Source organism: Odocoileus virginianus, chromosome 16, assembly GCF_023699985.2.
Source record: "Odocoileus virginianus isolate 20LAN1187 ecotype Illinois chromosome 16, Ovbor_1.2, whole genome shotgun sequence".
NCBI classification, from domain to species: domain Eukaryota; kingdom Metazoa; phylum Chordata; class Mammalia; order Artiodactyla; family Cervidae; genus Odocoileus; species Odocoileus virginianus.
The window spans coordinates 43599861-43616871 of NC_069689.1; the positions used below are offsets into that span (position 1 = coordinate 43599861).

Sequence of the window (17011 nt, forward strand, 5' to 3'; positions counted from 1 at the left end):
CTTTTTGATATAATGGTAAGTACAATTGCTTCTTGAATTTCTCTTTATGATCTTTTGTTGTTAGTATATAGAAATGCAACAGAAGATGCCTGCTGTCTGCGAGTGCTGAGTTGCTGAGCAGCTTGTTCTCCATGTGACTTCAGTTTAGGTCAGTTCCTTCTGCAAGTGCTAAAATAATCTGATGCCCCAGAGAGAGGAGGCAGCTCAGCCCCACGTTCGGCTGCTGTCGAGGAGGAGGCTGGAGTCCCGGGAGAGGATGCGCCTCGCGGAGCCGCCTGGGCCTGCAGGAGCCTGCTATACTTGAGATGGAGTTACTGCCCCTCTGGCTCTGCCTGGGTTTTCACTTCTTGACAGTGGAATGGAGGCACCGAAGTGGAATGGTCACAGCAACTTCACAAGGGGGCTGTGAGTTGCTTGATGGAGTGGCTGACTGTCGAGGGCAGAACCTCGCTTCAGTGCCCAGCGATCTCCCACCCTCGTCCCGGATGCTCCTCCTGGATGCCAACCCTCTCAGGATCCTGGGGAACAACTCGCTGCAGCATTACCCTTTCCTGGAGAGCCTCAGTCTGCACGACTGCTACCTGGAGCGCATCTGCCACGTCGCCTTTCAGGAGCAGGCCCGCCTGCGCAGCCTGTCCCTGCCTGACAACTCCCTCTCCGAGAGCTACAAGGAGACGGCGGCCGCCCTCCACAGCCTGCGCGCTCTGCGCATGCTGGACTTATCAGGGAACTCCCTGACGGAAGACATGGCGGCTCTCATGCTCCAGAACCTGTCTTCACTGGAGTCCGTGTCCCTGGCGAGGAACATCATCATGAGGCTCGATGAGTCCATCTTTGAGGGCCTGGGCCACCTCAGGGAGCTGGACTTGCAGAGGAACTACATCTTTGAGATTGAGGGTGGTGCTTTTGATGGCCTGACAGAGCTGAGACACCTCAACCTGGCCTATAACAACCTCCCATGCCTTGTGGATTTCGGCCTCACCCAGCTTCGGTCCCTCAATGTCAGCTACAACGTCCTGGAGTGGTTCCTAGCGTCTGGGGGAGAGGCCGCCTTTGAGCTGGAGACCCTGGACCTTTCTCACAATCAGCTGCTGTTCTTCCCCCTCCTGCCCCAGTGCAGCAAGCTGCACACGCTGCTTCTGCGGGACAACAGCATGGGCTTCTACAGGGACCTGTACAACATCTCCTCGCCGCAGGAGATGGTGGCCCAGTTCCTCTTGGTGGATGGCAACGTGACCAACATCACCACCGTCAACCTCTGGGAGGAGTTCGCGTCCAGCGACCTCTCTGGTCTCCGCTTACTGGATATGAGCCAGAACCAGTTCCAGTACCTGCCAGATGGCTTCCTGAAGAAAATGCCTTCCCTCTCCCACTTAAACCTCAAGCAGAACTGCCTGATGACGCTCCACATCCGGGAGCATGAGCCGCCAGGGGCCCTCGTGGAGTTGGACCTGAGTCAGAACCAGTTGTCCGAGCTGCACTTGGCTCCGGGGCTCCCTGGCTGCCTGAGGAGCCTCCGGTCCTTCAACCTGAGCTCCAACCAGCTCCTGGGCGTCCCCACTGGCCTCTTTGCCAATGCCAGGAACCTCGCTACAATTGACATGAGCCGTAACCAGATCTCACTTTGTCCCTTGCCCGCGGGCTCGAACCCCAGGGGCACCCCTGGCTGTGTGGATTTCAGAAACGTGGCATCTTTGCAGAGCTGTCCCTAGAGGGCTGTGGGCTGGAGGCACTACAAGACTGCTCGTTTCAGGGCACCGTTCTCACCCACTTAGACCTGTCTGGAAACTGGGGGGTTCTGAATGGAAGCATTGCCCCCCTCTGGGATGTTGCCCCCACGTTACAGGTCCTGTCTCTCAGGAACGTGGGCCTCACTTCCAGCTTCACAGAGTTGGACTTCTCTGCATTTGAGAATCTGAGGAGCTTGGACCTGTCAGGAAATGCCTTGACCAATTTCCCTAGGTTCGGGGGCAGCCTGGCCCTGCAGACCCTGGATCTCCACAGAAACTGGCTCACGGCCCTTCCTCAGAGGGCGGTGTCTGAGCAGCTCGCAGGAAGCCTGCGGACCGTCTACCTCAGTCAGAATCCATATGACTGCTGTGGGGTGGAGGACTGGGGGGCCCTGCAGCGCCTGCACATTGTCGCCGACTTGGCCATGGTCACTTGCAACCTCTCCTCCAAGGTCATTCGCCTGACGGAGCTGCCTGCGGGCATTCCTCAGGTCTGTAAGTGGGAGCGGGTCGACATGGGCCTGCTGTACCTCGTGCTTATCCTTCCCAGCTGCCTCACCCTGCTAGTGGCCTGCACCATCACCTTCCTCACGTTCAGGAAGCCTCTGCTTCAGGTCATCAAGAGCCGCTGCCACTGGTCCTCCATATACTGACCCCGACTACATTCTAACATGCCCGAGTTAGAACTTTGGTCTGTGCATGTAAGGACACCTTCTCTGCTGAGTTTCAAGATCTGATGCAGAAGACAAATCTGATGAACTGAGGTTTAAATTAAAGTTTAAAATGTTTCCATCCGTTAAAAAAAAAAAAAAAGAAATGCAACAAACTTCTGTGTATTGATTTTATAATCTGAAACTTTACCAAGTTCATTGATGAGTTCTAGTAGTTTTCTGGTAGATCTTTAGGATCTTCTATGTTTAGGATCATGTCATCAGCAAACAGCAACAGTTCAATTTCTTTTCCAATTTGGATTCCCTTTACTTCTTTTCCTTCTCTGATTGCTATACCTAGGACTTTCAAAGCTGTGTTGAATAAAAGTGGTGAGAATGGACATACTTGTCTTCTTCCTGATCCCCCAAGGGAATGATTTCAGCTTTTCACCATTGAGCATGATACTAGCTGTAGTTTTGTCATATATGGCCTTTATTATGTTGAGGTATTAAGTGGTTATGCCCACTTTCTGGAGTTTTTTTTTTTTTATTATAAATGGGCGCTGAATTTTGTCAAAAGCTTTTTCTGCATCTATTGAGATGATCTGTGTGGTTTTTATTTTTCAATTTGTTGATATGGTGTATCACACTGATTGATTTGTGGATGATGAAAAATCCTTGCATCCCTGGGATGAATCCCATTTGATCATGGTATATGGTCTTTTAAATATATTGTTGGATATAGATTGCTAGCATTTCATTGAGAACTTTTGCGTCTATGTTCATCAGTGATATTGGCCTGTAATTTTCTTTTTTTGTGATATCTTTGTCTGGTTTGGGTGGCAGACTGACGGTGGCCTCATAAAATCAGTTGGAAGGTATTGCTTCCTTTGCGACTTTTTGAAACAGTTTCAGAAGGATAAACATTAACTCATCTCTAAATGTTTGATAAAATTTGTCTGTCAAGCCATCAGGTCCTGGGCTCTTTTTTTTGGTGGGAGGTTTTTAATCATGGTTTCAATTTCAGTACTTATGATTGGTCTGTTCATATTTTCTATTTCTTCCTGGTTCAAGTCTAGGGAGACTGTAGCTAAGAATTTGTCCATTTCTTACAGGTAGTCCATTTTATTGGCAAACAATTTTTCATAGTAGTCTTTTATGATCCTTGGTATTTCTATGGAATCTGTTGTGACTTCTATTTTTTCATTTCTAATTTTACTGATTTGAGTCCTCTTCCTTTTTTTCTTGAGGATTCTGGCTAAAGGTTTATCAATTTTGTTTATCTTTCCAAAGAACAAACTTTTAGTTTCATTGATCTTTGCCATTGTTTTCTTTGTCTCTACTTCATTTATTTCTGCTCTGATTTTTTATGACTTCCTTCCTTCTACTAACTTTAGGTTTTGTTTGTTCTTCTTTCTCTAGTTGTTTTAGGTATAAAGTTAGGTTGTTTGAGATTTTCCTTGTTTCTCGAGTTTACATTGTATTGCTACAGACTTCCCTCTTAGAACTGCTTTTGGGGCATCCTATTAGTTTTGGACTGATGTGCTTTCATTTTCATCTGTCTCTAGGTGTTTTTTCAATTCTTTGATTTCTTCATGAGCCAATGGTTGTTTAGTAGCATATTGTTTAGCCACCATATGTTGTGTTTCTTAGAGTTTTTTCCTTATATTTTATTTCTAATCAGATAGTGTTGTGATCTGAAAAGATGCTTGGATATGATTTCAATTTTCTTAAATTTATCAGCGTTCATCTTGTGGCCCAGTACGTGGTCAATCCTAGAGAACGTTCCACGTGCACTTGAGAAGAATGTGTAGTCTGCTGCTTTTGGATGGAATGCTCAATAGATATCAGTTAAGTCCAACCTGTCTAATGTGTCATTTAAGGCCTACATTTCCTTATCAATTTTCTGTCTGGATGATCTGTCCACTGATGAAAGTGAGGTATTAAAACCCCCCACTATTATTGTGTTACTGTTGATTTCTCCCTTATATTTGTTAGGATTTGACTTATGTATTGAGGTGCTCGTTTGTTTAGTCTGTATATAGTTATAATTGTTAAAACCCTTTTTCATTATGTAATGTCCTTCTTTGTCTCATATAACAGTCTATGTTTTAAAGTCTATTTTGTCTGATATGAGTATCACTACTCCAGCTTTCTTATGATTTCCATTTGCATGAAATACCTTCTCCCATCCCCTTACTTTCAGTCTGCAAGTGTCCATAGGTCTGAGGTGGGTCTCTTGTAGACAACGAGCATATGGGTCTTGTTTTTATACTCACCCAGCCTGTCTATGTCTTTTGGTTGGTGCATTTAATCTATTTACATTTAAGGTAGTTATCAACATGTATTGGAGAAGGAAATGGCAACCCAATCCAGTATTCTTGCCTGGAGAATCCCAGGGACAGAGGAGCCTGGTGGGCTGCTGTCTATGGGGTTGCACAGAGTCAGACACGACTGAAGTGACTTAGCAGCAGCATCAACATGTATGATCCTTTGTTAATTGTTTTGGGTTTATTTTTGTAGATCTTTCCCTTCATTTATGTTTCCTGCCTAGAGAATTTCCTTCAGTATTTGTTGTAAAATTGGTTTAGTGGTGCTTAATAGAACTGGACATGGAACAACAGACTGGTTCCAAATAGGAAAAGGAGTATGTTAAGGCTGTATATTGTCACCCTGCTTATTTAACTTATATGCAGAGTACATCATGAGAAACACTGGGCTGGATGAAGCACAAGCTGGAATCAAGATTGCCGGGAGAAATAATAACCTCAGATATGCAGATGACACCACCTTTATGGCAGAAAGTGAGGAGGAACTAAAGAGCTTCTTGATGAAAGTAAAAGAAAAGAGTGAAAAAGTTGACTTAAAGCTCAACATTCAGAAAACTAAGATCATGGCATCTGGTCCCATCACTTGATGGCAAATAGATGGGGAAACAGTGGAAACAGTGTCAGACTTAATTTTTTTGGGCTCCAGAATCACTGCATATCGTGCTTGCAGCCATGAAATTAAGAGACGCTTACTCCTTGGAAGAAAAGCTATGACCAACATAGACAGCATATTAAAAAGCAGAGACATTACTTTCCAACAAAGGTCTGTCTAGTCAAAGCTATGGTTTTTCCAGTAGTCATGTATGGATGTGAGAGTTGGATGATAAAGAAAGCTGAGTGCCGAAGAATGGATGCTTTTGAACTGTGGTGCTGGAGAAGACTCTTGAGAGTCTCTTGGACTGTAAGGAGATCCAACCAGTCCATCCTAAAGGAGATAAGTCCTGGGTGTTCATTGGAAGGACTGATGTTGAAGCTGAAACTCCAATACTTTGGCCACCTGATGCGAAGAACTGACTCATTGGAAAAGACCCTGATGCTGGGAAAGATTGAAGGTAGGAGGAGAAGGGGATGACAGAGGATAAGATGGTTGGATGGCATCACCGACTCGATGGACATGGGTTTGGGTGGACTCCAGGAGTTGGTGATGGACAGGGAGGCCTGGCATGCTGCAGTCCATGTGGTCGCAGAGTCAGACATGACTGAGCTACTGAACTGAACTGAATTCTCTTAGTTTTTGCTTGTCTGGAAAGCTTTTGATTTCTCCATCAAATCTGAATGAGAGTCTTGCTGGGTGTCCATGGTTGCCAGTTCTTCCCCTTAATCACTTGGAATATATTGTGTCATTCCTGTCTGGCTTGTAGAGTTTCTATTGAGAAATCAGCTGATAACTTTATGGGATTTCCTTTGTATGTTGTTTGCCTCTTCCCCCTTTCTTTTAATAATTTATCTTTGTCTTTAATTTTTGTCAGTTTGATTACTATGTCTCTCTCCATGGGTTTATCCTGTCTGGGACTCTGCACTTCCTGGACTTGGTTGACCAATTTTTTCCCCTGTTGGGGAAGTTTTCCAGTTATTATCTCTTCAAATTTGGGGGGGGGTAGTTCTTTTTCTCTCTCTTCTCCTTATGGGACCCCCTATAATGTGAATATTGGTATGTTTGAAGTTGTCCCAGAGGTCTCTTAGGCTGTCTTCATTTCTTTTCATTCTTTTTTCTATATTCTATTTTACAGCATTGATTTCCCCCACTCTGTCTTCCAGTTCACTTATCCATTCTTATCCTTCAGCTGTTCTGCTATTGATTCCTTCTAGTGTATTGTCCACCTCTGTTTGTTTGTTCTTTAGTTCTTCAGGTCTTTGGTAAACATTTTTTTGCATCTTCTCCATTGTTTTTCTGAGATCCTGGATCATCTTCACTATCATTTTGCAGAATTCTTTTGTGGAAGGTTGCCAATCTCCATTTCATTTAGTTATGTTTCTGGGGATTTATCTTGTTCCTTCATCTGGGACATAACCTTATTTATTTCATTTTGGTCATCTGTCTGCGATTATGATATTAATTCTGGAAGCTGATGGGATTGTAATTCCTGTTTCTTCTGTCTGCTCTCTGATGGATGAGGATAAGAGGCTTGTGCAAGCTTCCTGACAGGAGGGACTGGCTTTGGGGAAAACTGGGTCTTGCTCTGGTGGCCAGACTTCTGCTCAGTCATCCTCAACCAATCCTCTTGTATGACATTTAAAAAAAAAGTATTTCTGCCTACCTTGGGTACTAGGGACACACTCAGTTAAACTTGAATCCAATTGTCTGCTGATGGGTGGGGCTGGCCTCCCTCCCTGTTAGTTGTCCTGCCTAAGGCGACACAGTCCTGAAGTTTACAGGTGACACAGTTCTGGAGTTTAGGGCCATTGGTAACCTCCAAGAGGACTTACACTGAGTTACATCTCCCAGGACTTCTGCTGCCAATGCCCTTGTCCCCATGGTGGGCCACTGCCAACCCATGCCTCCGCAGGAGACCCGAAACACTCAGAGGAAGGCCTGGCTCAATCTCCGTTGGGGTCACTGTTCCTTTCTTCTGGGTCCCGGTACACACAGGACACTCTTGTGCCCTCCAAGAGTGGAATCTCTGTTTCTCCCAGTCCTGTAGAGTTCCTGTAATCAAATCCCCCTGGACTTCAAAATCAGATTACCTGGGGATTCCCAGACCCTTCCCCCAGGCTGGGGAGCCTGATATGGGGCCAAGAATCTTCACAGTAGTGTGACAACCCCTTTGGTATTATTGTTCTCCAGTTTGTGGGTGACGCACCCTGTGGGCATAGGATTTGATTGTATTGTGATCATGCCCCTCCTGCTGTTTCACTGTGGCTTTTTCTTTGTCCTTGGATGTGGGGTATCTATTTTTGGTGGGCTCCAGTGTCTTCCTGTGGATGGTGTTCAGCACCTGGTCGTGATTTTGGCGCCCTGGTAGGAGAAGGTCAGTGCATGTCCTTCTACTCTGTTGTCTTGAGCCAATCCTCTTGGATGACATTTTAAAAATAGCATTTCTGCCTACTTTGGGTACTAGTTTTTCTCTGATGATGCCAAACACATGTACTCACAGATACAAGCATCCACACTCATTTCTTTCAAAGCAAGCTGGTCAGTTTCACCCCTGGATCTGAGTCAGGTCTCGTAGAAGCCACACACAGGGACCAACCCTCTGACTGCTCCTGTGATGTAGTCAGCTTGCTTACTCTGCATTTTGCTTCTGGGTACACTGAACTTCTCATGGCTACCTCCTATACTTAAGAATGTTTTCATACAAATCTTTAATCTATCTTGGGATTAATTTTAGCATGTGCTCTGCATCTGTATTAGTTAGCTATTGCTGCACAACAAATTATCAGTTCAGTTCAGTTCAGTCACTCAGTCGTGTCCAACTCTTTGCGACCCCATGAATAGCAGCATGCCAGGCCTCCCTGTCCATCACCAACTCCCAGAGTTTACTCAAACTCATGCTCATCGAGTCGGTGATGCCATCCAGCCATCTCATCCTCTGTCGTCCCCTTCTCCTCCTGCCCTCAATCCCTCCCAGCATCAGGGTCTTTTCCAATGAGTCAACTCTTCGCATGAGGTGGCCAAAGTATTGGAGTTTCAGCTTCAGCATCAGTCCTTCCAATGAACACCCAGGACTTATCTCCTTCAGGGTGGACTGGTTAGATCTCCTTGCAGTGCAAGGGATTCTCAAGAGTCTTCTCCAACACCACAGTTCAAAAGCATCAATTTTTTGGCACTCAGCTTTGTTCACAGTCCAACTCTCACATCCATACATGACCACTGGAAAAACCATAGCCTTGACCAGACAGACCTTTGTTGGCAAAGTAATGTCTTTGCTTTTTAATATGCTGTCTAGGTTGGTCATAACTTTCCTTCCAAGGAGTAAGCGTCATTTAATTTCATGGCTGCAGTCACCATCTGCAGTGATTTTGGAGCCCAAAAAAATAAAGTCAGCCACTGTTTCCACTGTCTCCCCATCTTTTTCCCATGAGGTGATGGGACCAGATGCCATGATCTTAGTTTTCTGAGTGTTGAGCTTTAAGCCAACTTTTTCACTCTCCTCTTTCACTTTCGTCAAGAGGCTATTTATTTCCTCTTCAGTTTCTGCCATAAGGGTGGTGTCATCTGCATATCTGAAGTTATTGATGTTTCTCCCAGCAATCTTGATTCCAGCTTGGGCTTCTTCCAGACCAGCATTTCTCATGATGTACTCAGCATATAAGTTAAATAAGCAGGGTGACAATATACAGCCTTGACATACTCCTTTTCCTGTTTGAAACTAGTCTGTTGTTCCATGTCCAGTTCTAACTGTTGCTTCCTGACCTGCATACAGGTTTCTCAAGAGGCAGGTCAGATGGTCTGGTATTCCCATCTCCTTAAGAATTTTCCACAGTTTATTGTGATCCACACAGTCAAAGGCTTTGGCATAGTCAATAAAGCAGAAATAGATGTTTTTCTGGAACTCTCTTGCTTTTTTGATGATCCAGCGGATATTGGCAATTTGATCTCTGGTTCCTCTGCCTTTTCTAAAATCAACTTGAACATCTGAAAGTTCTCCATTCACGTACTGCTGAAGCCTGACTTGGAGAATTTTAAGCATTACTTTACTGGCGTGTGAGATGAGTGCAATTGTGAGGTAGTTTGAGCATTCTTTGGCACTGCCTTTCTTAGGGATTGGAATGAAAACTGACCTTTTCCAGTCCTGTGCCCACTGCTGAGTTTTCCAAATTTGCTGGCATATTGAGTGCAGCACTTTAACAGCATCATCTTTCAGGATTTGAAATAGCTCCACTGGAATTCCATCACATCCACTAGCTTTGTTCATAGTGATGCTTTCTAAGGCCCACTTGACTTCACATTCCAGGATGTCTGGCTCTAGGTGAGTGATCACACCATTGTGATAATCTGGGTCATGAAGATCTTTTTTGTACAGTTCTTCTGTGTATTCTTGCCACCTCTTCTTATTATCTTCTGCTTCTGTTAGGTCCATACCATTTCTGTCCTTTATTGAGCCCATCTTTGTATGAAATGTTCCCTTGGTATCTCTAATTTTCTTGAAGAGATCTCTAGTCTTTAGAGATCTTAAAAATATACTGCCTTAAAAAACTAATACAATTTATTTTCTCTTGGTTTTTGTGGGTCATAAATTCACTAAGGGTACAGTGGGCATGGCTCATTTCTGCTCACAATATTCTGGGTAGAATCTTAGGGCTGGGAACTAAAATTATCTGAAAGCTTGATGGGGTCTGGAAGATCTTGTTCCAAAGTGGGTCTATCATCTGGCCGTTTGTTAATTCTATCATATTGGTTCCCTTTCCACAGGTATTTCCACAGGGCTTGTTGAGTGTCTTCATACCACTGGTTTCCACCAAAGTAAGTAATCTTAGAGATGAACAGGCAGAGGTGTATTCTGTTTATGACCTACCCCAAGAAATCACAAAACATCACTCCTAACACATTCTATTCATTAAAAGCAAGCCAGTGAGTCTTTCTCTATCCTTCCTCTGCACTTTCAAAGCAGAAGAGTTAGATTCCACCTGTTGAAGGATAGGGGGTTATAATTAGCAGATATATTTTAAAAGCATCATATAATCTAATGTGAGTTTTGTCCAAGTTTACCGTCATCCAATCTCATATTGAATAGTCTATCATCATTCCAATTTCAGCCATTACCATTTGCTAAAATCAAATACAAATGTGTCTATCCCATTTTTCAGTCTTTATTACATTACATTTTAGCCTAGTATACCAGAGAAGGTGACTTCTTTGAGCAAAGAAAGGACTAGGAGAGGAAGAAGGGAATCTTGAGAGGAAATGCTAAAAGAAGAGAAAGACACGGGAAAAGGGAAAGGCGCTTTACAAAACAATGAAAAATACGTTGCTTTTCTCAATCATCCTCATCAAGAGGAGCTGGTTGGGATGAAGCTGTTAGCTCTGGCACTGAAGACCCTTATCCTGTTCATTCAGACATGCGGGCTGCAAGGCTTGTCTCCTGGCTAGATGGTGCTTCTGCTGACCTTCAGCAGGACGTAAGCATGGAGTTGTCTTTTCAACAGTGAGGACACTTGAAGGCTACATACACTCACTCCAAGGCAGGCTGTGACCTCAGAAGCACAGTCTAGGGGAGGGGAAGAGCCAGGATGTTAGGAAAGGGGAGGACTAGAAATACCTTAGTACAACCCTGATTGAACAAGTAACAGTTATACTGAAAGATAGTTGGTCAGCAGAGTGGTAACTTAGAATTTTCAGCCATTTCAGAGCAGGGGCCTGAGTCAGGCAGGGATGGCTTCATGTAGCCAGGGTACTTTTCATAATAAACTAACACCACCACAGTTCTGAAACCAGGGGGGAGCCTGGACACCCCACAGGGAGAGGTTGGCCATATTCACCCGGGGACCAGGCTGCCAGCCAAGCAGCTGAATTTGGGGGAGGATCCAAGGTCAACAGGCAAAGGGCAAAATATAAGTCTGAAAAGAAGGACTTTGGAACAAACAGAGCTGGGACCAAATGTGGTGTGGGAAGACAGAACTGATGCTAGGCGCCCCCTGCTGGAGAGGATGTGGCATCCGACTGGCTCCCAGGAAAGAAAGGGAGAAAGTGAAAGTGAAGTCGCTCAGTTGTGTCCCACTCTTTGGGACCCCATGGACTGTAGCCTACCGGGCTTCTCCGTCCATGGGATTTTCCAGGCAAGAGTACCAGAATGTGTTGCCATTTCCTTCTCCAGGGGATCTTCCTGACCCAGGGATTGAACCTGCGTCTCCTGCACTGCAGGCAGATGCTTTACCCTCTGAGCTACCAGGGAAGTCCCCAAGAGAGGATGCCTCAAAATCCAAGTGAATTTAGTCTCAAAGAGGAGGTTGTCATGTGGAATACCCCTCTCTCCTCAGCACCCTACCAATGCCTAGTGATATCTGGAGCACAGGGCCTTCTTCCACCTACATACAGATCAAGTTGGCACATGAGTTGTGGCATCTGGAGCCATCAATTATCTGCTCAAGAAAGCTGTCAGTGGGGGAAATTAACGGAGGGTCATGTTTGACTGAAGTGCCTGTAGTCTTCTTTGTGCTCTGCACAGGCTGTGTCTTTGGCCCTCTATTTCTTTCTTTAAAAAAAAATAATAATTTATTTATTTGGCTGTGCCAGATGTTAGTCACAGCACGCAGGGTCTTTAGTTGCAGGATGTGAGCTCTAGTTCCCCGACCAGGGATCGAACCCAGACTCCCTGCATTGGGAGCTCAGAATCTCAGCCACTGGACCACCAAAGTCCCTGGTCCTCTATTTCTAAGTTTGACATTTGAACACGGTGTCTGTTGGCAGAGTCTGTGCTGCTTTGGGGACTGTCTTACTTTCATTAACAACAGTAGAAGTCATGATGATGGTGACCAGCATCCAAACATCCAAGAGGCCATGAGAATCAATATAACTGACTGCTGGGGAGTCAACTCCAGACAACACGATCGGAAGCGTGATCTGACACCAGAATGGAGAAGTTCACAGAAAGCAGAAGACAAGCTGGAAACTCAGGATCCTTCTCATTTGTGAGTGTGATAGACAGCTCTGACCCCCCAGACAAAAAAGAGGCTTCCCTTACATCAGATTTAAACTGCTACTTCCATCTGTAGGACTTTTATCTGTTTGTTTGTCTTGCTTTAAATCCCTCTTCCATGTGTGAAATGAGATTAAGCACTGTTCTTTCACAAAATTAAGACCAGGAAATTTGTGTGTTAAGATGAAACAGGATCATAGCAAATAGTAGTGATTTCCTTTTTCAAGCAATTTTTTTTTTATTTTGGGAAAATATACCTAACATAAAATTTACCATTTAAGTCACCTGAAGTGTACAGTGCAGTGGTATTAGGTTACACTCACATTGCTGTGCAGCCATTGCCACCATCCATCTTGAGAGCTTTTTCATCTTCTCAGACCAAAACTTTGTTCCCATTAAACAATGACTCTCCATTCCCCCTCCCCCCAGGACCTAGTAACCACTAGACTCCCTTTGTTTCTGTAAATGTGACTACTCTAGGCACCTCATATCCTCATATTAGCAGACGCATACAGTATTTGTCTTTTTGTGACTGACTTATTTCATTTAATGTCTTCCTTCAGATATATACCCAGAAGTGGAATTGCTGGATCATGTTGTAGTACCACTAAGTTTTTTCTCCATACTGTTTTCCATAATAGCTGTACCAATTTAGATTCCCTCAAACAGAGCACAAGTTCCTTTTATCCACATCCTTGCCAACATTCATTTTCTCTTGTTTTTTTGATAATAGACATCCTAAAAGATGACCATTCCTACTGTGGGCAGGAATCCCTTAGGAGAAATGGAGTAGCCATAATAGTCAACAAAAGAGTCTGAAATGCAGTCCTTGGATGCAATCTCAAAAACAACAGAATGACCTTTGTTCATTTCCAAGGCAAGCCATTGAATATCACGGTAATGCAAGTCTATGCCCCGACCAGTAACACTGAAGAAGCTGAAGTTGAACGGTTCTATGAAGATGTACAAGATCTTTTAGAACTAACACCCCAAAAAAGATGTCTTTTTCATTACAGGGGACTGGAATGCAGAAGTAGGAAGTCAAGAAACACCTGGAGTAACAGGCAAATTTGGCCTTGGAGTATGGAATGAAGCAGGGCAAAAGATAATAGAGTTTTGCCAAGAGAATGCACTGGTCATAGCAAACACCCTCTTCCAACAACACAAGAGAAGACTATACACACGGACATCACCAGATGGCCAACACCAAAATCAGATTGATTATATCCTTTGCAGACAAAGATGGAGAAGCTCTATACAGTCAGCAAAAACAAGACTAGGAGCTGAATGTGGCTCAGATCATGAACTCCTTATTGCCAAATTCAGACTTAAATTGAAGAAAGTGGGGAAAACCACTAGACCGTTCAGGTATGACCTAAATCAAATCCCTTATGATTATACAGTGGAAGTGAGAAATTGATTTAAGGGACTAGATCTGATAGACAGAGAGCCTGATGAACTATGGACGGAGGTTCGTGACACTGTACAGGAGACAGGGATCAAGACCATCCCCATGGAAAAGAAATGCAAAAAGGCAAAATGGTTGTCTGAGGAGGCCTTACAAATAGCTGTGAAAAGAAAGGAAGTGAAAAGCAAAAGAGAAAAGAAAAGATATACCCATTTGAATGCATAGTTCCAAAGAATAGCCAGGAGAGATAAGAAAGCCTTCCTCAGTGATCAATGCAAAGAAATAGAGGAAAATGACAGAATGGGAAAGACTAGCAATCTCTTCAAGAAAATTAGAGATACCAAGGGAACATTTCATGCAAAAATGGGCTTGATAAAGGACAGAAATCGTAGGGACCTAACAGAAGTAGAAGATAATAAGAAGAGGTGGCAAGAATACACAGAAGAACTGTACAAAAAAGATCTTCATGACCCAGATTATCACAATGGTGTGATCACTCATCTAGAGCCAGACATCCTGGAATGTGAAGTCAAGTGGGCCTTAGAAAGCATCACTATGAACAAAGCTAGTGGAGCTGATGGAATTCCAGTGGAGCTGTTTCAAGTCCTGAAAGATGATGCTGTGCAAGTGCTGCACTCAATATGTCAGCAAATAGAGAAAACTCAGCACTGGTCAAAGGACTGGAAAAGGTCAGCTTTCATTCCAATCTCTAAGAAAGGCAATGCCAAAGAATGCTCAAACTACCTCACAATTGCACTCGTCTCACACACTACTAAAGTAATGCTTAAAATTCTCCAAGCCAGACTTCAGCAATACATGAACCGTGAACTTCCAGATGTTCAAGCTGGTTTTGGAAAAGGAAGAGGAACCAGAGATCAAATTGCCAACATCCTCTGGATCATCAAAAAAGCAAGAGAGTTCTAGAAAAACATCTATTTCTGCTTTATTGACTATGCCAAAGCCTTTGACTGTGTGGATCACAATAAACTAGAAAATTCTTAAGGAGATGGGAATACCAGACCATCTGACCTGCCTCTGGAGAAACCTGTATGCAGGTCAGGAAGCAACAGTTAGAACTGGACATGGAAAAACGCACTGGTTCCAAATAGGAAAAGGAGTATGTCAAGGCTGTATATTGTCACCCTGTTTATTTAACTTATACGTAGAGTACATCATGAGAAATGCTGGGCTGGAGGAAGCCCAAGCTGGAATCAAGATTACTGGGAGAAATATCAATAACCTCAGATATGCAGATGACACCACCCTTATGGCAGAAAGTGAAGAGGATCTAAAAAGCCTCTTGATGAAAGTGAAAGAGGAGAGTGAAAAAGTTGGCTCAAAGCTCAACATTCAGAAAACTAAGATCATGGCAATCCATCCCATCACTTCATGGCAAATAGATGGGGTAACAGTGGAAACAGTGGCTGACTTTATTTTTGGGGGCTCTAAAATCACTGCAAATGGTGACTGCAGCCATGAAATTAAAAGACGCTTGCTCCTTGCAAGGGAAGTTATGACCAACCTAGACAGTATATTTAAAAGCAGAGATATTGCTTTGTCAACAAAGGTCTGTCTAGTCAAGACTATAGTTTTTCTAGGAGTCATGTATGGACGTGAGAGTTGGAGTATAAAGAAAGGTGATCATTGAAGAATTGATGCTTTTGAACTGTGGTGTTGGAGAAGACTCTTAAGAGTCCCTTGAACTGCAAGGATATCCTACCAGTCCATCCTAAAAGAGATCAGTCCTGGGTGTTTATTGGAAGGACTGATGTTGAAGCTGAAACTCCAATACTTTGGTCACCTGATGCGAAAAGTTGACTCATTTGAAAAGACCCTGATGCTGGGAAAGATTGAAGGCAGGAGGAGAAGGTGATGACAGAGGATGAGATGGTTGGATGGCATCACCGACTCAATGGACATGAGTTTGGGTGAGCTCCAGAAGTTGGTGATGGATAGGGAAGACTGGCATGCTCTCTGGTCCATGGGGTCGCAAAGAGTCAAGGCAGGACTGAGTGACTGAACTGAACTGACTGATCCTAAAAGGTATGAGGTGATATCTCATTGTGGTTTTGATTTACATTTCCATGATGGTTAGTCTGGAACATTTTTTCATGTACTTGTTGGCCATTTGTATGACATTTTCTTTAGAAAACTATTCAGGGTCTTTTTCCATTTTTCAACTGGATGGCTATTTTTTTCTAGTGAATTGTATAAATATCCCATATATTTTGGATAATAAACCCTTATCAGGTATATAGTCTGTAAATATTTTCTCCCATTCTGTAAGTAGCCTTTTCATTTTGTTGATGGGTCCTTTGCTTTGCAGAAACTTTGAGATTTGATACAGTGCCATTTGTTGATTTTTGTTTTGTTTCTTGCACTTTAGTTGTCATTTAAGAAATTGTTACCAAGACCAATGCCAAGGAGCTTTTCTCCTCTGTTTTCTTCTACAAGTTTTACCATTTCAAAATTTACATTTATTTCAAGTTGTTTTTTGTGAGTGGTGTCAGACAGGGGTCCAAGTTCATTTTTCTTGCAAACTGACTTCTAGTTTCCCCACCACCATATATTAAAGAGACTATCTTTTCTCCTTGAGTATTCTCGGCTTCCTTGTCAAATATTAGTTGATTATATATGCACGGGTTTATTTCTGGGTTCTATTAGACATTTATCTAATGATTAACCTTCAGATTTTTGCAAAATTTTTTGCTCTTAATAACATGGTCTGATGAGCATTCTTATACACATTATCAGTTTGTCTGTAGTAGTTAACCAGAGCAGACAGCAGAGGTGTATGGTGTGTACATGTTAAATTTGACTACAGTTTGTCTATTTGTTCTTCAAATTGGCTGCACCAATGTACACCCCTCTCCAATCTTTTTTCCAAGAGAAATAAAGATATTTCCAAGTTCTTATGTTTCAGACAGGCTGAAAGATGAAATGTCACCTTGCTGTTGCTTCAGGTTCCATGTCCCTACAGACTAACGCATTTGAGGGTCACCTATCTCGGGGGCCCCCCACCTGGTAGGAACTAGGCCACACAGCAGGAGATGAGTGTCAGGTGGGCAAGCAAGGGAAGCGTCATCTGTGTTGACAACCACTCCCCATCGCTCGTGTTACCACCTGATCTCTGTCTCCTGTCAGATCAGCGGTGGCATTTGTAGGAATGCAAACCCTCCTATGAACTGCTCATCCAGGAACCCAGGTTGCATGCTCCTTATGAGAATCATCCCCAAACCATCTCCCCTCCGTCCTCCCCCCATCCTGCCTGTGGAAAAATTATCTTCCATGAAACCGATCCCTGGTGCCAAAAGGA

The 17011-nt window shown here is 43.7% G+C and overlaps 1 pseudogene; it reads left to right on the plus strand.

The window, feature by feature from the left end:
- The first annotated feature begins 248 nt into the window (after positions 1 to 248).
- Positions 249 to 2523, plus strand: LOC139038621 (transforming growth factor beta activator LRRC33 pseudogene; annotated as a pseudogene).
- The last annotated feature ends 14488 nt before the right edge of the window (positions 2524 to 17011 follow it).